The sequence below is a fragment of the Aquila chrysaetos genome, chromosome 4 (assembly GCF_900496995.4).
Source record: "Aquila chrysaetos chrysaetos chromosome 4, bAquChr1.4, whole genome shotgun sequence".
NCBI lineage: Eukaryota > Metazoa > Chordata > Aves > Accipitriformes > Accipitridae > Aquila > Aquila chrysaetos.
Window position 1 is genome coordinate 2,642,145 of NC_044007.1, and position 24,934 is coordinate 2,667,078.

Sequence of the window (24,934 nt, forward strand, 5' to 3'; positions counted from 1 at the left end):
GTGGATCAAGGAGTCCCTATTGGTAGACAAACTCAGTGACACAAACTTGATGGTTTCTATATTGGGGAAGTCCTTGGTGGCTTTGGTGTTTAGGCTGCAGGGTTTCCAAGGCATCCACATGCTTATGAGACTTTTGGGGAGGACCTGTGACTAAGTGCTTACCAGTGCTTTACTTCGATGTCTGTAGAGTATGAGAAGATACATTCAGGGAGCCTAGATAAGAGGCAATCAGTCTGTAACTCCATGGAGAGGCTGTATTAGTCCACCTTCACATAATAGGTGGACAAAGTATGGCCTATACACCTCCAGAATTACCTGGGCACTTAAAACAGCTGAGGCCACCAACATTAACAGCAGCTCAGGGATATTGGAACTCCAGCTGTGGCTTTCAGCTCATTTTGGCCACCTGTAGGGAAATGATTAGGTGAAAGCAGGAGGACAGAGGGATGTGCAAATGGACAATAAGTTGTTATAAGTTTCCAAGTCATCTCCTCTCATGAGGTTTTCAGCCAGAGGTCATCACTGTTCATAAAGAAAGACAACTAGATAAAATGAGAGATGGCCAATGGCAACCTTGAGTTATCCTTCCAGACAGCTAGGGGTCATGGAGAGTCTTGCCTTGGAAAGAGTTTACTGATCAAAATTTGGTTCTAGAATTCCCTGTCTCAGCTTTGAGGCTAGCTATAAAACACCTTTCGCAAGTGTGGGAGTTGGAAGCCTTGGAGCAAGAGCACTTTATCATCTGATGAAAGATGAGGTAACTAATCTTCTCCATCCGGATTTTTTTCCTGACCACAGATGCTTTGTATGGAACTCTTGTGAGTTTGCTTATGTGGGGTGTGGAAACCTCTATTTAGGTGAGCAGGGAAGAAATGGTGCCTTACTATCCAAGTGAACAAGATCAAAATCTAACAAGATTTTAAATGTTTATCTGGTTTTCCCAACCCAGCAGACAAATGCTAAGTATCACAAATGCACACCGAGAAGAAAAGGTACGCACAGAACTTCAGTCTCTCTGGCTGATACTCCAGGAAATTAAGGTAGTTATTTAAGACGCATAGAAGGAAAATCCTTCATAAGAGTAAGAAGCCAGTGGGACTCACTAGTACAGGGCATGGGAGGAAAAGATACAAAGTCATTCTTCACACTCTGATTGGCCATTAATGACAAATAGTAATTAGTAACATAAGTAACCTTTAAGCAGTGCTTTTAATCTTCACACACACTCAGCTTTAGCAGTAAGGCTGTTTAGGACAGCAGTAAGGCTATTTAGGATAAAAGCATCTAGTCTTTAATCTTTGAGCTTTAGGTAATGGAAAAATCATGGTAATGAAAGAGAATCTCCCTTTTCAGGTACAGGAAAAATCAGAAGTGCAATGATTTGCATGGCAAATGCTGCTGCCATTCCAACAGTTCTGCAGCTTGTGCCTTGCTACACCTTTTTTTTTTTTTTTATTAACCTGAGAAGTTTTTTTCATATCCCATTTTCAGAAATTGATTCTCATGCAGTCTTCAACAACATGTTCTGTAAATCTTCCAAATTCCATATTATCCCTTATTATTCCTTACTAGCCATTTGCCTCTGACCACCATCTGATATTTTTTCTTACCAATCTCTTTCCATAGATGGAGAATCTCCAGATTTCATAAATCTGGTGAGCCTGGCTTGGGAGTAGGAGGAGGAGCAGGCAACAAATTTGCAGCTGTAAGAATAATATACTGTCTCTTGTTTTCCTTCTTTGCTGCTGGTAGCTTATATTGTTGATTACTTATTAAAATTTTGATGATTAGTGTAACATTTGGAAAAATGTTCATCACCAAAAGAGCTGTAGGTCAACTATTTCATTTCACAAGGTGTCTGTTTGCCTCCCTCTGGTGACAAGGACTTAGATAGAGGTTGAGGGATCTCAACCTCTCAGCAGCTCAGGAGGTCATGATGGAGGAGCAAGATCCTCAAAGACAGCAGTTAAAGATTTCGTTTTCTGCAGAGAGCTTCTCCAGGACCATTGGCCCTGGGATATTGTAAAAAAAAAATACCTTATTTGTTATCAACTCTTCAGCACTTGTCATCTTTCTGTTCTGATCAGCTACTCACAAAAGGAACAAAATTAAATGTATGTATATGTGTATAGCACATAGGTGGAACAAGACATACACACACATGTACCCAGGGCTGAAATAATACTTCAGAAATCCCAACACCTGTATCTGGAAGTGTTAGTATATAACCAACTTATCTCATTTTTTAAACAAAGCTTGGAAAACTGCCTGTACAGGTTATATATGGATGCACTTAAAACACTCTATGGGTGAAATGACCATGATTCATGATCTATGTTTTATCAAATACAATTTAATACAGAATTCAACTGAAGGGATCATGAATATATAGCAGTCAGAGTTCGGCAAAAATCACCGGCTAAAAATTGGTTCTGAGATAAGCTGTTATGAACAAACAAATTTGTTCACAGAAATTCAAAATCTTTTCCTAATGGACTTAGGAGAAAGAAAGAAAAGAGACTAACCTAACTGTTGTTGTTGTTGTTATTAGTAGTAGTAATTCTGACTACCATTATATGTTATTTTTCCCCAATCAGTTTGGAAAGCATCCACATTGAAAAGATTTGAACTTTGTCTCTGGAACAAGTTAGATTCACCTTCATTTCAAAATGCTTCTTGTTTCCCAGTTTCAGCAGAAGAGCTCAGGGGTTAAGAGAGCTGTCATAGACTGAGTAACAATTTGCAGCCTTGGATTTGAAGTGGTTGCCTAGCAGTAAAAGACTCCTTACATACCACTCCCAGTTGGAGTCGTTCCCTATTTCATATATATTTAGCTATAAAGATCATATGTAGGAATACATAAGAAGATATATTAATAGGAGCTCCCTCTCACAATCAGAGTATTGACTATAACTGGAAAAAGCCAAACCCTTTCAAAAGCAGTGGAGTATCACACAGTCAAAGGCACCAGCTCGGCCCAGCAAATCAGCGTTGGATACATGGCAACAGATGCAAAAATCGACTTGTACGAAGAACCATTCTCAAGGAATTTTTCAGGTTCATTTCTTCAGCTGGAGGGAAACACTGGGATGGTAATAAGTCTAGGTCATTCTTCATAAAACATCTTGCATTTTGGTTTTTTAATATATATTTTTATATTTATATATATATATATACACACCCATACATATATATATAATGCTAGAAGAGACATTTACGTTCATGTAGTGTGTCCTCAGGCAGAACAAGGCCACTGAATCTCACCGAAGCATTCCTGTGCTTAGCCCAGAAATGCATGTTTAGCACAAACCCCACAATTATACCTTACTTGTGTATTTTCTGACAGCCCCGTGAGCCATTCAGCAGTGGTGACTAGCAACGACAACAATATCTTGGATGCTGATTTTACCATAAAAAAAGTACTAGTGATGAGCCTTGCAGAAGGAAGACTTGTATTTATCCACAAGACAGAGTCAGCTCCCTTTCTCCTGACCCATCCTATGAGTTTGCAAAGGGACCAGCTATCAATTAAGCTCTTCCACGCAAACAATCTATGGCTATTAACGATTTTTTCTTTCTGGTCAATAGATCACAGGCAGAAGCCAGCTGGCTTTTACTCGGACCAGTGGAACAGGCTTTCCATAAACTTCGGGTCTCTTTTGCCCTATTTAGGTCAGGAGTTAATATCCCTTATCACAAGCGAGGGGTCGTGTCCTGCCGTTTAAAGTCAGCACACGCCAAGCGCGGCTGCCAGGATGAGCAGCCCCTCTCATCCAGTTAAAGCTGGGCTGAATCGAGACCTGTGCCCGAGCACAGCAGAGTGAACAACAGCGCAATATGCTGCCAAATACTCACAGTGCATCTTGAGTGAGTTTTGCACAGAGGGCTTTTCTGGTCTAAGACACAAGATAAAGAAATGGTGCTAAATCCTTTTTTTTTTTTTCTTTTTCTTTTTTTTTTTTTTTTTCTTTTCCAGAGAACAGGTTACACTGTCCCAGTCTATCAGCCTTGGCTTGCTGAAAATTTAAAGGTCACAAGGAGCTGCCCTAGTCTGCAATAGCTTTAACCCCACCATGCTGTCTGGAGAGACCTTTCTCCTTGCAGGTCAAAGGAGTTCAAGTCCTGTCTTGGATCACGAGCGGAGTGAGCTTAGGGGTCTCAAGACCCCTAAAAATCCTTCTGCTCAGATCACAAGGATTGGCCTGGCCTTCTCTCCATGACTGTCATGCCCTAGACCCCTTTGGAGAGCAGCGGTGCAGAGGTGATCAGAGGAGCTGTGTGTTCTCCTTTTCTCCTCCCCTCTCCTGTCCTCCCCAGTCCACCATGCACACCAGTGCCAGGAGAATGGTATGTGCCCCAGACGTCTCAAAATGAGCTCTTTAGCCAAACCGTGCCTCCCAGCTGGGTTTGTCCTGCTGTTCCCTTTCACCTCTAGCTCTATTTAGGACAAAAGCTGATCTAGTTGCATTGACCGCTTTCTGCAGCCGGGACAGCCCAGCCAGCTGGTGAAACCCCTCAGGATGCAAGGAAGCCACTCTCCCTGGACATCAGACAGCACCTTCTCCTCTCCCTCCATTTCTGATCAGTCAGCATCTCCCCATCGCCCTCTGGGACGAGACCAGACACCACCAGCACAACAGAGTCAGGGGACGAGGACAGGCGGTGGCAGCCGCTCTACCAACCTTCACCTTGCTGCTGACCAAAAACCTTGCCAAGGGAGGTTGCACCATCCTCCCTCTCCTTCTAACCCATCCTCACTCCTGCCGCAGCAAAGCAAACAAGGCAAAGGGCTCTGTTGTTTCGGACCCCCAAGGGAAAAGAAGACCGAAAAACCAGCCCATCCTCCCCGCCTAGCATGTGACGAGCCACAGAAGAGCAGCAGTGCTGCCAAGCCTGGTGACTAAGGCCAAAGAGAGAGGAGATAGAGGAACACAAGGGCCTGCTTGTTTGGGTTTTGTTTGGGGAGTTATTTGAAATTCAGCAGCGACTGGCATTGGAGAACAGAGTCCACTCAGAGCCTCTCTCTTCCCATTCATCCCCAGCCCGGCAAAGAAGGGAGGGGGGGATGTAGGCTGAGGAGCAAGAAAAACAACCAGTTTCCTTATAATAATGCCCGCCTGGTAGAGGCAGCCTCTGCCCACAGGGAGGCATTTGAACCTAGACTTCACTGGTGTGGGAGGGAAGTCACGGCAGGACAAAGCCTTGGTGCCCACAGCAGCCTGGCATTGAAGGATCCTCTCTCCTTAGCGATGATTTTGGCAAGGCTTACAACCTCCTTCGTGAAGATCAAGTCACTTTTTTTTTGCCTCTGCCTCAGTTTCCCCAGGTGTAACATAAGAGTAATACTGTCACATTTAGATAATGGTGACATTCCTAAGCTATGAAGGAGTAAAGTGATTCCTATGAAGCAAAAAAAGCAGAAGATGAAGATACAGGTTGGGTACAAACAAGCAACACGGCTGTGAAAAAGGCAACATGTCAATCTAGGATGCATTGGGGGAGATATTTCCCGATTTCCAAATATAGGGAAGACACTATCTTCAGCCATATCTAAGTATTGTATCCAATTTTTGTGCTCAGATTCAAGAAAGGTGAATTCACAGTGAGCCACCGTTGTGGAGAAAGATCACTAAAATGACTAGGAGAATACAAGACTTATCAGAAGATACTGGCATGTTTGGCCTTGCAAAAGGAAGGTGAACAGAGAATTAAAATGCTATACTTAAATGACAAGAAGGAAGCACCAGGGGAAGAAAGAGTCTTCAAGCTAAAGAGCAGTGATGCCATGAGAATAAACAGGCTTGATTTCTAGCCACCAGGAAAATGATTGTCCTGGACAGTCAATCACGTATGAGTAACAAGGCAATCTCCATGCTACCGCTGAGCTGGTGTTCACTAGGAAGACAGCTGGCTTTGGTAAGTGGCCTTCTAGTTCTGTCCTATATTTAATGCAGAGAGGTGGAAACATCTTCACACCTCTGTAGCTTCCATCTATAGAGCTGAGCGCAACAGGTAGCCTTTGCATCAATGCATTACTGTATTCCGTGAGATGCCTCCTTGCTGTTTTCTCTCAGGCATTTGGTGAGTCATCGGCAACAAGGTGAAAGTTTTCTGGTCTAACCTTACACTAAAGTCCCCAATAGCTCAAGGACTCGTGTGACAGCCTACAGACCTGACAGCTACCTTCTGCAGGCAGGAGAGACTCCTTCCACTTGTGTACTCATTTTTACATCAACGTCCTCTATCTCTAACGCCTTATCCTCAAGGATACAGTTATTTTAGTTGTCCAGAGCAAATTCCAGAGGGCATCCTCATCCTGATAACATACAACATGATGTTAACAAGCCAGGTCACATTCAACCCAGTAGGTCCAAGCCCAGAAGCCCTACTCTATCCTTACTGAGCTATCTTGGAGTCCTCCTTCTCTGAGCCTCAGACTCTTGTAAACCTCTGGGGATTGTTGAGCACCACGGTACTGGGGGCAGAAACCTCTTCTTCACGCACTTACTTCCCTCCTGCCTTACTTTCCTCTTGAAGTCAAGGTGAAGGTAGCCGGGAGAGATGAAAGAAACTCGCTGAACCACCTCCCGCCCCCATTTAACATGGCAGGAATCCCTGTACATGAGCAAATCTGAGTCTAGAGAAATAGTCACTCTGAATACAGTGATCCTTAATCCTCTTCCGTCTATATTATCCCATGATGCCTCGTCCCCTCAATCACACCTTCACATGCCTCCTGCAGTCATTACCCTCTCCAGCACAGGTACCAAGCATATTTGCAGCAGAGGGGCAAGGTTCTTTGATCTTTCTCCACACAGGTGTGACTCTCAGCCTCTATCCCATGTTTAAATCTCACCTTCAACTCCAAAATTCCTGTTGGTGCATTTCAGTTGTCTAATTTTAGGCAAATTTAAGTTTAGGCTTCTAAAAATAAGATTCTCACTCTCCACATGCACAATGAACCTGAAGGACGTGCCCTTTCCAGCCAGGATGCTGATAAATGTGGCTACAGTGCCAGAGAGACCTTCATTCCCCGTGAACTGCTCCTTTCAGTTTCTAAGATGCTGCTGTTAGAGAGACAGAGCTCCTTGGAGACCGAAAGAAAAGATGCAGAGGCAAATACTTCACTCCCCATGGAGACTGTATTCTGTCCTTATTACTGTTTGGTAATCTCCTGGTCCTTTCGGACATACTGCTGTCCTCAGAGTCTGACACCTTTGTGGCATCTCTCGTAAAACCTGGTATTCTTCTGTGAAATTAGAATTTCTCAAGTTATGAAATCATAAAAGACAGATAACATTAAAAAATAAGTACAAGTAGCAATCAAAAAAAAATAAAATCCCAGCTGTCATTGCTCAAACAAGCTGGAGAGGCTGACCACAGTTCAAATTCCAGATTATAAAAAAAAAAAAAAAAAAAAAAAGAAAAGATTTCTAAGCAACTCAAGATCTGAAGGGATCCAGTTTCACAATGTCCAAATATTTTTATTTTGGTCATGTTTCATAACTACGTAAGCAAAGGTGAACAGCACAGGCCACAGATCTCTCCATTCAAGCCCACTCAAACAAGATTTACAGTTAAGCCCAGCCTGGACACAGCTTTCAGAGAAGAGTACCTCCAGCCCACCGGAGGAACAGCCACCGCTGCCACGGTGTGACCCCATTCAAGGAACGTGCAGTGTGTCCTCACCCCTGCCTGGCACCGTGCTTGCTCCTCACCACTGCCTGCTATTTTGGTCCAAGTGTCCCTCAACACCTTGTTCACATTGCTATTTTAGACTGGGTGTCCTGTACTACCTTGTTCTCATTGCACTAAAGCAAAAAAAAAAAAAACACAAAACAAACAAAAAAACTCAAAAAAACCCAACAGTAAACCAACACTAATTAATATAAATAGAGGCTGAAAATATGGATATTTCACTGAAGTCCTGAAGCAAATGACATCTTCTCAGGAGATTACCGTAGTGGACACAGGCACATGCATTTTATTTATAGCTCTAGTTTTACTGCAGTCACTCAGTCAAGCATGGCCAGGACTCTATATAGGCAAATGCGGTTCACTTCTCCCCTCCTCAACTTTAAAGGGCAGCTAACAGCTTGTCCAGAGTTTTTGCTATGAATTTTATGAGCACAACTTAATCACAGACATAGAAAACAGTTGCTTGAGAAACACAGCTACAAGAGCGGGAGACAGATCCCCCCTTTGCTGCCCTCCTGGTGAGTAGACTATGATATACAGATGCTCCAGGGAGAAGCCAGGCTCCCTGTTCCTTTCAGAGTCCTGTCTCAAGTCTCCCTCACTTGTATAACATGCTCCATTCATCACCACCTGGAAGCCTCTAAATCAAGGCACAGCATCTCTCTAACAGGTTCACTTGATTCCTACCAGAAGTCACAGCATTCCTGAAGTCATCCTGGGATGAACCTACCATCCCTGTCTGCAGGAGCTCAGACACAAGTTTATAATGATTCCTTCTGGCCTCGCAAGTACTGACTTTCCCCGTCTCCCCCTCTCCGATGTTCATTGTTTTGCAGAGAGACCACTTAAATCAAATAAGGCCAAGGTGTGGCTACAGCACCTGCTATTGAAATGCTGGGAGTGATGATTAGGTGATAATTTTGGTCTGCTTCCTCTTGCTATCACCCCATTCCCTCTCTTCCCTTCAATGGTCTCTCTCCAACCCTCATTCTCACCAGTGTTAAGACCCTTGGAAATGTTTAAAAGCTTTCCTGGAAATAAAAAAAAAAAAAAAGATTCTTCTCCCTGACCTCCTCTGGACTTTATTTCTCTTGCCTGAAATTTGCTGTTGAATTCAGAGGCTGTGTCTACATCACATTACCATGCAAGGACCCACACAAAGACAATAACATCACCTAACCTGTTGACCCCTTGCACATTGCAATCACTTTGACTTGCACTTTCCCCTGCAGACCGCAGCCCTGTCCTCCTATCCTCTAGTGTGGTAGGTTGCTAGAAATCATGTTCATTCCCACCCACCCACCCAGGAATAGATCTGGGCCAGTTTCATCCCCTATAAACTTGCACTTTGCAGTCACAGATGTCATCCCCAACGTTTAGATCTACCTCAGCCTATCTGTTGGCTTGAAGGAAACAGGAGGGTAATCAGAATCCACCTGACACAGCAAATCTAGGGAGGAGAAAGGGGGAATCAATTTTTATAATACGTGTTTGGCACTACATAATAGATATAACTCTAAATGCAAGCCATAAAGTTGGAGAGGCTTATAAATTAAATCCATTCTGTCCCTTTTAACTAAAAAGTGACCTTACCATAGAATTAAATGTGTTTTTTATCCAGTGATCTATGGAGCTGTAAAAGTGGCTGATTGTTGCAGTGCAATGTTAGAGTACAGAGAGGAGCACCCAGATAGGCATCTCCACACAGCTCAGCCCATGTGCTGCTGTTTGGTTGACAATTAACACAGGGCAACTGTACGGCTGGGGATTTCAGCCCTCTCCCTGCTAGAAGAAGGTGACCCATGTCCCTGCTGGGAACGGTCCCTGGCCAGGCTGTCCTCCGAACCGTGGCCAGGCTCAGGATGGGAGAGTGCTGCCTGAGCAGGGCTGAAAACACATCAGGGTGAGTTCTAAAAATGAAACCGTCTGCACAAATGCAGGGCAGTTTTTGGATCTGTGTCCTCTCCCTGTTTAGTTTACTGGGACCTAACTACAGCAAAAGAGGGGGAGAGGATTAGAAAGTACCCTGGGGTTCAGCAGAATGCCATAGTGGTGGAGAAAAGGGGGGGTGGAAGGTCCTTGATTGCTCATGTAGTGACTCCATCCCCCTGCTCCAATAATCATACAGGAGAGTCTGAAATACAAAAGACTTGACATTGGAATCCAGCCCAGAGGACACAATTTAGGATGTTCCTGAATGCTTTTGAATGACCAGCAATTATCAGGCTTTGACTCACAAGAAAATATGGGTTTGAAGACTCTGCTGGGTTACAGGTTGGCATTCATGCATATAGGCTCTCAGAGCCTGCAGGAGACTCAATGCTCCTAGGAACATAATCAACACAGGAATGAAGGCTGTTCGACTTCCAATCAGTACAGCAGTGAAGAAAATCGCTTCCCCCATGCCACGGATGAAACAGATGCTCAGGGAAGTCAGTGGTGTGTTTCCTCATTACTACTGAGAAGTGGTGCAAAAGAGGAGCCAAGATCCTTCCCAGCTATTGAAAGTCACCGAAGCTTGGACAGGTCTGCCTGTCTCTTCCATGTGTGCGCTGGACTGGTGTTGCCCTGTGAAGCCATGATCCTCCATCAAATGGCAAGAGTGGATTCAGGAGTGCAGCCCAGATGGGCCGACGTTATGTTGGAGACTCATCTGAGATGCCACCCTCCACTGCGCAACACATTGACCTGGACTGGTTGCGGGCCAAGCCACCGAACGCAAATCCACGCTGCTAGCTAGGTTACTCTTTGGCACGTCCCTGGCTATATACAAAGTATTGTCCTGAGACGTGGTTTGTGAGTGCCACCTCCCTGTACGCCTGGACACTGATGCCAATGGCTCCCTTCCCATTTTGGCTTTTCTTTTTCTCCTGGTCACCGATTCTTTATTATCATTTGGCTTGATAGTGGCATTTTTGTCTGCAACCATACTGTTGAACCGCACAGGGACAGAACCCGGGCTCAGGAACTATCTGACGGCCATCCACACTATGTAATTGTTGCCAAGGTAATGCCGAGCGCTATCCAGGGGACAGCATGGGCCAGGGTCTATTAATAATAAACCATATGATCAAGACTAAGCCGCAGGTGGGGAGACAGCAAGAACTTAGTCCTGTGGCAACCAGTTGCACCATGCCACTTAGTCAAAGTGCAAGCCCTGGCATGTATTGTTGATTAACATTTGATGTGATATTTCATTGACTGCAGATCTGCAGGGATTCAGACCCCCGCACACACTAGAGATGCTGGCGCAGCAAAGTGCTTGCAAGGATTAACTAGAAGGAAAAGAAACTCTGATGGTGCCCAGGTGAAACCCACCTCCACTCCTGGAATCAGAAGGAAAGAGATCTTAAAAAGCTGATTTTACAGAACTCAGCAATGCTCAGCCTCAGTCAGAACCCCTACTAGCCGCCATGGTGCTAATAACAGCACCATATTTACCAAGGCTTCCTCACTGTTCTCTCTCCTTGAATATTTACCAATGTTAGAGCTTTTCTTCTTCAAGAGGAAGAACCTCAACCACTTTGGAGTCTCTGCTATGGTTTCTCTGAAATAAAGGGAAACAACCATTAATCAGCAGCTCGTGCACTGGGCTGGGCTGGGCTGATGGCCTGCACCTCCCAATTCTGCCTGCCTATCACACCAGTGCAAAAATGCCAGGCTTTGTGCTGTTACCATTTCAAAGCTATTTATGGCCAATGTTTGGCAAAACCCAAATGCTGCAGCCATCCAGGACCTGCAATGGATCAAGTCAAGAACATCTGGAAGACAAGACTCACCAGCAAGAGTCCTCGTCTCCAAAGAAAGAAAGAAAGAAAGAAAAAACCCAAACAATTTCAAGCTTTGAAACTGCAGTTGGATATCCACAGAGCAAATTGAGCTGCTTGCATACCAGCTTTTTGTCAGCCTAGAGCTCGCCCACCCTCCCTGTTTCTGCCACAGTAATACCAGGAGGCACCAACTAAGAGTCAGACTCCATTGTAGCAAAGAGGACCAACCTTGTGAACCCCCAATCTAAATTTTCCTGAGGCTGAGAGTACCTAGGATGGGATGCAAAGAAACTCATAGTCCAGAGATGGCAACAGCTCTCCAGGAGCTTCACAGAGCGATAGAGCTGAACTGGAGAGGAAGCAAGATCCCAAGACCACCTGATGTTGACCTCATCTCTGCCAATGGGTCATTTCCCACCTAATTCAAGCCATAGACCAACCAACTGCCTCTGTGCTCAGGAGCTTTATATTGGCCACGCTCATATTCAATGCTGTACAACCCACGGTGATCAAGTAATGTAAGCCTAAAAGAGCTCATCAAGAAAAGCTCAGAGGCAGCAGACAGTATTGGTCAATAATTTGGGAAGGAATAAAGAACAATGAATTTAAATGATTCGCCCTGTTGATGACCCAGGAAACAACCAGGCTAGTTGCCACAAGAACAGAGAAACTAAGGGTATAGGCAGAGCCCCAGCTGCCAGTATTTGATGAGGGTTTGGCAGTTGGACAGAACAATTACACCACCGAAGTCACCTTCCAGACTAGAAGCCAATTTGCACAGCTAATCCCCCCCCCTACAATTACTCCTTCTCTGACTGTCTAAGGAGTTGTAGCAATCAGACAGACACTTTCAGAAAAGGACACCTGAGTGGCAGGATGGGCCACTGAATGGAAAGTATGGCTGAGCAGCATCATTAATTCTCCACCCCATTTCTGTCATTTGCACTAGGGTGACTGATTTCTCCCCCCCCCCCTCCTCCCCAGCTACAAATAACTTCCACAGGGAGATTATGCTGTCTGCTCTCTAATCAACAGCAACTTCAAAAGGGCTTAGCGCTAAAAGAAAACCTCAGAGGGCCAGCATTAAGTGGGAAACAAACACAGCATTTGGGTTGTAATCTGAGGTGGGAGGCTGGGGTTTTAATAACCACATCGCTATGGCATGCTGTGCACCTTGTGGTTCATAAACTGCATTTATGAGTACAGGAAGTTACAGGAAGATTTTTTCAGTCCACTTGAAAGGCAGCCATGGCTGGTGTAGAGCATCTGACGTATTTAGTTGTGCATCGTAGTTGTATTTAGCACCAGGTTTCCTATCACTCCCCAGCACTGTCACCTGCATACAAGCAGAGCCTGGTGACCCAACTCCAGGTCTGGGAAGAGTCGTGTCCTACTTAGATCCAACCACGCTTTTGGGCAAGGGAAGGGAGGTGAGAAAAATCCCTGCCTTGTCCCACATTCCCCTCACAACACAAAATGGAAGACATCGTGGTGGGTTCCTCTATAAACACATTTGAGACCTATTCAAGATAGGGAAGAGAAAGGTGTTTCAGTTCCCTGAACCTTTTAAGACGAGCTCCAACCCAAGAAATAGTACTTGCACATGCTGGGAGCTGCTAGGAACCATGGCCAGCTTTACCAGCCATCTTCCTCGTCCCTAGCACTACATCCCACATCGTACCTGACGCTGTTGGTACTCAGGTGCTATCCCCACAGGCACTCTAGGTGGGTCTTAGAGGTCCTTTTGTGAAGATCTTTACTACTAATCAGAAGTCAAAACCCAGACCAAGCAAGGGAGGGACCCTCCAGCCTTCAGCCCCACAGAACCACGAAGATGGAGCTGTTTCAGCTTGCGGTGGAGGATACCCCCTTTCCACATCCTAGAAAACTCCCCTCAATGGCAGAACAATCCTGAATGCTCAGCTTTTCCCAGGAAAACAGAGGAAGCTATTCACACCAAAGCTTCAGTGACAGAAGTAAAAAAATCTAAGTATCACATCTTAGGGCAAGGTGTGTGCACATTTCTGATCAAAGATGCTGTAGCATTGTCACTGGCCACAGCCCAGCCAAAAAAATCAGTGTAAGACTCCAGAGAGATGGAGGGGCATGGACTTACCAAGAGGGTCCTTGTCTAGAAAAGTAGGATTAAGTCAACAGGACATCAAACCAGGGCTTTGTCCCAACACAGGGCAAGGGCAGTCTCTGTTTCTTGAGGCTGTCTCACACAGTAACAAAAGGTTTTGCTCTCACTCAAAATACCTCAGCACCCTTAGTTTTCAGCCCCCAGACCTCAGTCCCCATCAGATTTCCTCCCTTCTGAGATACCAAGCCCAAAGTGTGCTCTCGTACAGTCCCACCCTGGAGTTCGTCCTGCAAGACAGCCTTCAAATACCTCCTGCAAGACACCTTTAGATACCCTGCAGGCCTTCTGCTCACCATATACAGGCCAAAGAGCAGCTCCTGAGGGCAGCTATGTCCAGTGGGAGCATCAAAGTCTGCAGCGCTCATGTCCCATTTCACAGAATCGCAGATGCTTGAGGTTGGAGGGGACCTCTGGAAATCTCCTCCAACCCATGCCACCATCTTCCTTGGTCTTGGTAGAGGGTCAGGCTCTGGACTGGGCTTACCCCATGTAGGGTCTTGCTACCAAAACCTCCCCTTCCAGGGGCATTTCCATGCCTGCAGGCACTGCCTACAGACAGGCAGTTGTCTAGTCCCTGAGGGATGCCTTGGGTACATCTACAAGCATGCTAACTCTCACGGCAAAGGATGCCTTCCTGATATTTCCAGGCATCCTACTTTACTGGATCCCCCAGCTAACTGGCATTTTGCTGGGATCTCTGCCGGCTTCCCCCTTGCCCTCCCAGCCTTGCTGCGCTTCTGATTGTCACCATCTCTCCTGCTGGTAGCAGAATCATCTCCATCTGGAGAATCTGGAAGTCCCGACAGCATTGCTATCCCTATTAACATATCTAACAACCCCAAGCTGGCAGGAGCCAGCAAGTCACACAGGACAGACAATATTTAACATTGTTCATGTTAGTTTTTTAAGCATTCAGAATATGAAGTAAATGTACATTCACTATTTACTTATTCCTTCGCTTGCCCTGATGGCTGACCTGCGAGTGCTAAGATGGGTGACTGGGAGGGCAGTGCTGTGTTACATCTGCTGCCTCTACCGAGCTGTGGGCAGCTCAGAGACCCACTGGTCTCCTCTCCCACAAGCACCCATGTGTTTGTCTACCCACATGCCCTACGGACATAATCCACATGGTCCTTATCACAAAGTCTTACCCTCTTTCAGGCTGGCTTCACTCACCAGAGCAGACCAGACACTAAATGTCCTTTGTCACGCACTCTTCCTAAATTGAAACCCACCCCTAGAGCCATCAGAGTTTCCCTAGAAAGATGCTGTGCCTCAGGGAACACTTGCAAGGCAGGCAGCGTGTCAGACCGTTGACTAACCACATCACTGTCAAGCTCCATCCCAAGTGTAAGTGCCAAGACAGTTCAGCCCTGCTCACAGGGAAGAGGTTCACTGCCATTTACACATTTAACATCACCGACGACCTAGCAGACAGCAGCTGTGCAGGCTGCTAGGTTACAGAGATTTTTTCTCTCCTCCCATCCCTGATTTCTGCCATAAAAATCATAGGCTCTGCTGTAATTTTACCTTCATAGAGAGATATTCTTGGGGCACATACAAGAACCAAATTCCCGTACCATTGCCTGCCTACGGCAAGCTTGCACTAAGCTCCAAAAAGCAAGGTGCTCACCCTTGCCCCTTTCTTTGTATGCACAAAGGTGAGGAGCTTTTTGTCAGCAATTAACCCTTGTTTCAGCTCAATAGGGCTGATCAGATTGTAGAACAACATCTGAGAAGTGGAGATTAGCAGGCCAAGCTCTTTAGTACTTAAGGCATCAGTGCAGCGACTCAAAATCAGATTTCCCTTTCTTCACTGGCATTTGATTAAACCCTTTCCAAGCAGTCCTTTCCAACTTCCAGATGCTTAAGTCAGGTGATAGAGAAAAACTCTTTTTTTTTTTTTGGTGTGTCTGTGAAATGGCAACAATGTGTGTCTCAAGCGTGGTTAGAACAAAAGTCATGCCCAAAAAACATGCCTAAATGTATGCGTATGTCTGTGCACGTGCACGAATGCATAGCTTTGGTAGACCTGACCAGAGCACAAACATGCAAAGGCTTTAGTAGCATGGTTCAAGAAGGGGGAAAATACTCTTAAAGCAGGAGTTGAGTCCAGAAATAGATTGTGAGAGGATCAATTTTTGCTGCATACTGATTTATTCAAACCTTCCACAGTGGCAAAGCCCTCTATAACAAAATATCTGATTACAGGACTATGACCATAAATTCCACACACCCTCAAGCAATGGCCAATGAATAACTGACTTGTTAAGGGAACGAACCTGCACAATGAATAAATCTACCAACAGGGCTTTCAATACAAAAGACCCCATCGGGACAAATTTCCTTCTGAAGGTGTATCGACTTTCATTTGCAGAAACCAGCAGATATTTGTTTCAAGAAGATAGCCATTGTTAGATTGCTGCTAAACAACATATAGTATAAACCAGACTCCGACCCCAGGCTTAATCTACTTGCATATCAAAGTAGGCTGGACTATACAAAGGACCATTTTGCAAGACAAAGTGTTATGCAAGGTCTCCTGAAAAAGCAAGTCTTTAATCCGGAGGAAACCCAAGGAGGGTACAGGAGAGTTGCATACTTCAAAACCCTGTTGTAGAAAGGCATCAAGAAAATAAGGATTGAAAAAGGGCAAGAAAACATCACTCAGGAGGAAAGTTGAAGGGTGGACATGCATTCACAGTCAAAACACAAGAATAATAATTCACGCCTGGGTCTTGGCTGATGCCCTTCATCTCAGAATCCCAAAAGAAGTGTTGTTTGACCAAATCCATTTGAACGGCTGGCACAGAGCCCCACTGGGGAGGAGGAAGCCAGGCATCCCCATTTTGCAGATGAAAACACCGAAGTGCAGAAAGACCAATGTCTAAATTAACTGTGACCTGAACCCCTGGCCTGAGACACATGGCTTGGCAGTGGATGAGATCAGTCCTACAACACCCTTGGTCCGTAGTGAGGATTTCACTACAGCATCTTTTAAAATCAGGCCACGGGGTTTGGCGTTGGGTAGACCAAACTTTCAGTGGCTTGTGGAGCTGTAGGCTTAAATGGTCAGCTGAGACGTCCACAAGAAGACAGGACCACAGGCGGGACAGAGACAAAGCGTTTCATCTCCAGATCTATTCTAGCATGGAAATCGTGATGACCCTTACCCTGAAAGCATTTAGAGAGAGAACTATGCTAACTCTCCATGAATATGGAATAGGTAGGTCTGCCAGGAATGGGTTAGTCCCAATAGCTGGCAGAGGGAAGAAAGAAAAGAGCCATTTTGCAAACAGCAAGGACTTTATTATAGGCCAGCTGAGCTCAAAACCTGAGGAAACATCTCCATCTAGCAAAGCCAGCCTGATAACAGGTAGGAGACAAGGTGAGCGTGCGGGTGGGAGTGCTGGAATCGTAGGATGAGGTATCACAAGGCCTGCCTCTAACCAAAACTAGATGTTCAGAAAAAGAGCTTGGCAATAATATATACTGGTCCATGCATATAACATGCACAAAATGGTGTCCTAAATATATGCAGGATTCCTCCGTCCTTCTCGCAGGCCAACTCAAGTCAATAAGCAGCAGCTCTACCTGAAGTAAACCGCCTAAAAGCTATGATGCTTACTGGAAAGAGTACTTTATGTACTTCATACATGCACTTCAGGCTAACATAGAGTGCACCACATCATAAGATTACAGCCACCTGATTCAGTTTTTACCCCAAAATATTCAAAACTGGTAGAAAGTCGAGATTACCTTACAAGGTCTCTGTTCCTCCAGATCCCGTTTGCTTTCCCTGATCCCCCTTGTCCCAGGGATAAGGCATGACATCAAACAAGGCAGGCCTTGCAGTTTCAACAGCTCATTTGTCATCAGCTGGTCACTCCTTGATCAATGTTTTATGAAGGGATATTTCAGAAAAAATGCAGAGGGAGTAGGAGAAGGAAAGTAGAAAACCATCCCTAGTTTAATTTTGATAACACTGGCAGGGGGTGATTCGCTCCAACAAATTAAAATCAGCAAATCTTCTCTCATTTTCTCTGACAGAGGTAACCAATTTAAATTTTCATAAAGAGGGCAGTGATGTGTGTCTTTGCGAGACAGAGTCACCAATCTCGCAGCCCTCTGATTTAAAATATTATCTTTCCTTTTTTTTTTTTTTTTTTTTCCATTCCCTGAGAGCTTCCTGGAGCAACATGACAGATTATCTCAGCATAATCAGACTAATACAAAACCCTCGCTCCAAGAGGCACCGCAAGGAATTTCTTAAGCCCGAGATGTGACGACAAATGGACGTTCTGAAGGGACCTCATTTACTGCTCATTTTCCTTTTTTTTTTTTAACATGTGCTGTTGTGTTTTGTAGCCTCAGCACACTGCAAACCATATTAAAAAGCCAACTATCACACCAAGTGCAGGTAAGAGAAAGGGATGTACACTCTCCACATGGGCTGGCCTGCCAGATTGCTCTCCAAAAGAGAAGTTTGGCTTCCAGTTGGTGATTTCTTACATTCTAATAAAATGCCACCGGTATCGGGTTGGGGATGGTGGGGTGCTGTGGAAGAATTGCCTTTTGGGCAGCAGGACCATTAAGAAGGGTTACAAAGGCAGATGGGACCTCCTATACCAGGATGCTGGAGACCAGGATGACATCTGTGGTGGCCCTGACTGGGAGAAACGAGGGTTGCCAGAGGTCCCAGTCATGGTGATTTGGGACTTAAGAGGGCTGGTGCCCTGTGGATTTGGGACCTGAGGGGGGCACACAGGAATCTAAAGAAAAAGAGTGCATCTCAACTTAAAAGGGGCTCCTGCCTCTCCAGTGCAGACGGGACACTGAAATACTGTTTTCCCTGGCAGAGACGTGGTTCAAAGCAACTGAGATGCAACGAAGGAGATCCCTGTCCCCACCTTGGCCGAGAACTGTGCCCCAACCCCTTTCTTCCCACCCTTCAAAGCCCTAAATGCCCACCCCACCCAAATATACGGATGGACATCAACCCCCATCAGCAAGTTACGTACGCCTTAGTCCAGTTTCACTCAAGCACAAGCATTCGCCTCTTGCCCTCTTTCATCCCAGCACCTTCTGCAAACCCCAGGCAAGCAGAAAGCCCAGGGAATTTGGGGAAGGAGCCACGAGAAGAACACGGGACCATCTTTTGCACGGCAAGCGCCGGGATGTGCCAGGGACCCCTGCGCTTTGTCTGCAGCCACATCGAGCCATTCCGATACGTGCTGCGACACCGAGAAAGACAGTTTTCTGCAAACCTCCAGGCCAGGTGCCAGCTCCCTTCGCTTTGAAGGCTCGCTCGGGGATGTGAATTTTCTCCAAGGGGAGGAGGCGAGCTAGTTACAGAGACAGCCTGTCATCCATCTTGAAGAAAATACTCCTCTCTCTTTGCACCTATCCTGGAAAGGTGGCAATCAGCGTGCTGCAAGCCCAGGATCAGGCCCAGAGAAAAGCTTTGACTCATTTGTTTACCAGCGCAGGTTTCCTGGAGCTAATTAATGAGCCAAGCTGATACCCTGCAACAGGTATCGATGACAGGGGATTTCCTGCCTGCTACACTCGAGCTGCAGAAGGCAAATTTGGCTCTATGATTACACTGCTTCCCCCTCTCCTTCTCCCCCAAAAAAGGGGGAAGGAAAAGCCATCTGCAGCCACAGAGGCACCACGGGAAGCCCCTCCATCATCTTCCTCCCCCCCCCCCAGGAGCAATGAATGGGCACGATCCCTGCTGGACCATACTCTGGGCTGACTCCCAGGAGCAGAGCGTTTGAGTACCCCGTTCCCTACCTGTAGGGAGCAAAAGCTTCTACACGGCCTCCGAGTAAGCCCTTGGGGCTGGGGGCTGCTTTTCCCACCCCCCCCCTTCCCTCCCCGGGCATGGGGATGAACAGAGCTGCACATCCCACTCGCATTCCCAGGGAAAGCCAGTGGCAGCTTTCACAAGGATGCTGAGCTCGGGGAGAAGTGGGGTGGATAAAACATGCGGGGGAGTATGGTAAAAAAAACATGGGGGGGGAACACACACACACACCACGATAAAAATGGGAAGGTGATGCTCGCAGAGCGGGGAATAAACCCCGTGGGGCAGCGTGATTTGGGTGCGGGTCAGCCCTTATTGCGAGCCCCCAGGGTTGTGGGTTTGGTTGGTTGTGGGTTTGTTGGATTTTTTTTTTTTTTTTTTTTTTTTTTGGGGGGGGGGGGAAGTGATAAGGAAAAGGGGGGGAAACAAGGCTCCATCGGGCTGTACCCAGCAGCTCCGGGGGCGGCGGGCGGCGATAGCCGGGCTGCGAGCGCCATCTCCCCGCCGCTCGCCGCAAGCCCCGGCCGGTCCCCCCGCTCCGTTATCAAAAGCGGCTGGGTTTGGGGGGGTTGGGGAATTGGGGGGGGTACCCGACCCTGACACAAGGTTGAGACACCCTCCCCGTTCTTTCCCAGCGTTTCCCACCCGGGGTTGCAGCGGGGACAGCCCCGATGTTGTGGGAAAGAAGGAGTTTGGCGGAGGGGGGGGGGGGGGGTGTTGTTAAGTTTGGGGTGCTTGCAAAAGGGGGTTGGGTAGGGGGTGGGCAGGGGGTGCTGCAAGGGAGAGAAGGGCTCTGTGTGTGTCCCAGACCACCTCGGAGTGCCTGCGGGGCAGGGGGCAATGCAGCTCGCCTTGGGGTGGCAGGGCAGTGGGATGGGGGGGTGATTCCCCCCCCCCACGGTGGCGGCCGATTTTGGCTGCTCCTTGCGGGGGTGTGACTGGGGTTCGGGAGTCTCCACACACACACAAACACTCCCCAGCCCGGGTATGGGGTCTGTCACACCTCCCCTGCCTCAGTTTCCCCCTATCTAAGGAGAACAGGGGGTACAGAACCTTCATTAACGGAAACCCACCTCCTTTGCAGCCAGTCCATCTTTGCTGATCAATTATGGGGACCCCCAAGCCCCTATCATCCCCGCACCTGGGGCTCTGCAACACCAATCCCAAGTGCCATGGAAAAGGCCAGGAGCCCTGCTCCTTCCCTCCCTAATGCCTTGCCCCTGCCCAGTTTCTGCCTGGCCTTCCCCTTCGCCCTCTGCAGCAGAAGCGATGCTGCACCCTGACCCCGCTCTAACATGCGGAACGGAGCATGGGGGGGGGGGGGTTCCCCTGGTTTCACCCTCTCCCCACGGTCCCAGTGTCCCTGTGCTGCAGCTGAGAGCCACCAGGCAAGCTGTCCTGCCTGCTCAGCCCTCTGCCTGTCCCCTGTCCCCTGCCTGGCTCAGACCCGTGGCCACCCCGTCCCCTGGCAGTGCGGCTTGGCTGAGAGCTGGTGCAATTCCTCAGCACCCTCCGAGGGGAAAATCCTCCCCCGCTCTGCCTCGCAACCTCCTTCCTCTTCCTCAGCAAGGTCTTGGGCACTGTAACGGCGGCAGGACCCAGGTTAATGAGTCATTAATTAATTAGGGACCCACTTAATATGCACAGGGAGTTGTTTGTTTCCTTTAGCAGCCTGGGCTTTGGATGAGATCCCAGCTCTGTGAAGCCTCCAGCCTCGTCTCCCAGCTGATAATAGATAATACAGATATTTCAGCACCAGCCAAAGCAGAGTCATCATCATTAATACACAGTCCTCCCTGCTACGCGGCGGCGGAGGTCGCCAGTCAACTCCACGGAGTGCCCGGGGCTCATCCCTCCTGGCTTTCCTTAGGCTTTGCGTGGCCAAGCGAGAGCAAATCCTATAGCTAATCAACAGGTAAAGGGGCCGGGGAGGTGCACCCTGCACCCTGACCACCCCCCTGGCACCCTCCCAGGGAGCGCTGGCTTTCGAGGCGCCGCGATTTTCCCTCTGCCGCGCAGGCAGGTTTTTGGCATCTGTCAAAGTAGCTTCGCTCTTCCTCCCCCCCCCCCCCCCCCAAATCCTTCCCCTCCTCCTCCTCCCTCAGCCATCAGCTGTCAGCTGGCCCTGGCGCTCGCCAGACCCACTGCTGGAGCTGGATTGATCCTGAGCCCTGGAAAGCCCCAGCTCCAAAGGGATGGGGTGGTCAGGGATAGCTTGGGGGGGGGGGTGGGTGTATTTTTTTGCCCTCCATCCCTTTGACCTTGCCTCGATACTCCCCTCCCCATCACCTCCTCTCTGTACAACTGATTCAGAGGGGTTGTTGCCTTGGCCAAGGCAGGATGAGGGACATGAGCGTGAGTCACAGCCGAAGGTACCTTGCAGAGTTGATCCGCAACCCGTGCCTTCGATTGTCGGGGACTGATGCCTTCTCTCAGCCAGGACCGGGGCACAACCAGGCTGAAGAAAAGTCCCTTTGAAACCTCTACCTGCTGCCCTCCACCCCGCTTTTCCTTCCAGCCTTGGCAGAGCCATGGCTGAAACACCTCTCTGCGAAAAGTCTGAAGATGCATCAACAGCCACCCTCCATCAGCGAATGTCAGGCCGTGAAAGGGAAGGGGGCGGTGGGGGAAGAGGGAGAGACAAATTTTGCGATTCATTCCCACACAGGGTGATTCAGAACAAGATGCTTTGTAATTACGCATCCCTGATGGAGACTCCTTCTCTTTCCAAACCCCCCCCCCCCCGCCAAAGAAAGGCTAAGCCATGCCTGGGTGCCAGTATCCCCCAGGAGCCCAGCTCCAGGAGCAGCGTGTGTGTGTGTCTGTGTGTCTGTGCCATACTCTGATCTCTGTATAGGCTAAAAGCTAATTTTCTCCTACAGTGTGAAGCAAAGTGCTGATAAATGGCATTTGGAGGGGGGGAGACAGACGACATTAGGAGCTCATTGCCTCCCCAGACGTTGCCTCCAGCCCTGGAAAGGTGCCACACAAGCGGCAAAGCAAGGACCCCCCCCCCCCGCCCAGCTTCCAAAACTCTCCAAGGAAAAGGAGGGAGGCAAGGAGCTGGGATGGGGGCAGATTCACATCTGGGGCAGGCAGCTGCCTATCCCTCTGAGACTTTGTTTGCCAACATTGCAGGCTGAGGAGTCCCGGACCCCAGGGCTGCCCGCGAAGGCACCGCGGCTTCGCGGCACTTTGCAGTTCAGCCCCGGCTGGCTCTGCAGCTCTCCCGTCGCGATCCCCCGCTCCTCTTCCCTCGCCTGGCTGCCTTCTCCCCCAGGAACAACCCGGTCCCCAGCTCCTTTCCCCAGAACACAAATGCATTTCCCCCTCCGCATCCTGCAGACATCAATATTTTCCACCGCCGCTTCGTGTTTGCCACAGGACCCGCATGCACGAAAGTTAAAACTTCCCATGGCAGGGAGTGATTACGCTCTATCAGTCCAAATTGCAGAGCGGAGGAGACGAAACATCCTCCGGGTGCTATTTCCAGGGGCAAAAGCAGAGAAGCGGGTGCCCACCGCTGCCCCATCCCTGCCTCCCCCGGGGATGGAGAGAGGACCCCCCCCCCCGCACTCAAGGCAAAGCACAGCCCTGAGAAGTCATGTCCCCCCTTCTCCCTCCCCTCCGATGAAGAAGGAAGGGTGGCCGGGAGCCCCTTACCTTGCAGAGCTCCCCAGGTTTTATATCCTCCTTCTTCCCTTTGTCAAATTCCAAATGGAAACCAGCAACATATCCAGGGGTAACCAGCCCAACATTGGGCAGCGCGTGAAGTCCAAAAGGATGGCAGAGCTCTCTCTCCCTCCGCTCCCTCCACTCTTGCCTCTACATATATATATACATACACACTTATATATATATATATGTATATATTAAACAGAAAAGGGAAAAAAAAAAATCCTAAAAGAAATGGGGGTGGGGAGGGAGAGGAAGGGAGAACCTTTGGTGTCTCTGCAGACAGGCAGGTGGAAGAGAAAAGCTGAAAATAATTAAGCCGTTTTTTGAGGAATCCTTAGGAGAGGGGAAAAACGCAGTTAAAAGCCAGTAAATCATTAGATCCAAGCAGACAATCAAGTCTTCTCCTTTAAAAAAAAATATACAGCAGGGTTCAGAGTAGCTTTCCCAGAAGCGAAGAGCGAGAATGGTCTTCTTCAGAAAGATATGTTTGTTTAAAATCCACTCGTCTGCTTTTCTTTCTTTCTCTCTCTTCTCCCCCCACTTTTTTTTTTTTTTTTTTTTTTAGATTCTGCTTCTGAATCTCTCTCTGTGAAACTAGATCCAGTCTTTGTAGCCAGGGGCTGCATTAAGGATTACATCAGGCTTTTATAAGCTTTCCAGATCACACATTAGAGTGAGAGAGAGAGAGAGGGAGGGAGGGAGGGATAGGAGGGAGGGATAAAATGCACACACACATACACACGCACACGCACAGATCGGAGCTTTGTAAAACAGGCAGCTATAGGCAAGGACCCTAACTGCCACGGTATCGCATCGGGCATGCTCCGCTAGCCTATAGGAGGAGAGGAAGGATGGATGGAAGGATGGATGGATGGATGGATGGATGGAGCAGAGGAGCCAGCGAGAGCCGGAGTGCGTTGGCGGCTGGGCAGCGCAGCCTCCCCGGGACAGCTTAGCCCTAAGCGGGGAACCAGGAGGTGAAGAGGGAGCTGGGATGATGGGGGGGGGGGGAATGGCAGGGGCTCTGCTTCCCCCCCCCCCCCCCCCCAAACAAAAAAAAATAATAAACCAACCAACCCTGCGGGGGTTCAGCGGGGGAGAGGTGCCTGTCGCCCGCAGAGGGATGCGCAGGGACACGGCTCGTCGCTCCTTGGGTGCCGGGAGGGAGAAGGGATTGCTGGGGCTCCCCCGAAGCTGACAGCCTGGGGAAGGGGGACGGGAGATGGGACAGGACAGCGGGGAGCCCCGGGGTACCGGCCAAATCCCCCCCACCACCTTGCCCCATAGCTGGGCAGGAGCTCCCCGCACACCCCGGCTTGGCGGTGGTTTTGCACCACGGCACACGGGTTGCCCAGGCAGGAGACAGCAACAGCCATTAACCCTTTCTTATTTTAATGTTTTTTTTTTTTTAAATCTTTTTCCTAGCATCCCCCCCCAACTCCTTGCTCCCATCAACCCAGACGTATATGGGGGGGTTTATGGGGGGGGGGGGTATGGCACCAATGCAACGCCCCAGGTTGTCGGGGGGATGGTGGGGAAGGGAGAGTTTAAGGAGCTGGAGGAGGAGGACATGGGCTGGGGTAAAAGGTACATGCTGCATCCCAGCAGGTTTGGGAGAAAGGGGCTGCCTCCCGGGGAAGGTCTTTTGGTAAGGAGGAGCCCCAGGAGAAAAAAAGAGGGGGATGTGGAAAGGGGATGGAGGGGAGAGGGATGAGGCTGGAGAAAGGAGGGGGGGAGAGCAGGGGGACTTCAGCATCCTGCCAGACTTCAGGACCTGCCCCTTGGTTTTAACCATTTCTACTCCAGGGGAAGGAAACCAGCCCCTTTCCCTGACAA

General features: G+C 48.3%; 1 protein-coding gene across 12 annotated transcripts in view; it reads right to left on the bottom strand.

Annotated features, from left to right (window-relative positions):
• The window catches only part of ADGRB1 (adhesion G protein-coupled receptor B1), a 285,424-nt gene extending 261,371 nt beyond the window's left edge, over positions 1–24,053 (bottom strand). For 2 of the 12 annotated variants that reach the window (XM_030011702.2, XM_030011697.2), the window contains exon 1: positions 23,084–23,882. The gene's annotated coding sequence lies outside the window, so the exon portion shown is untranslated. Of the gene's footprint in view, positions 1–23,083 lie in introns of all 12 variants that reach the window. The other 10 variants (XM_030011704.2, XM_041123058.1, XM_041123057.1 and 7 more) reach the window with 8 other exon arrangements.
• Positions 24,054–24,934: the final 881 nt, after the last annotated feature.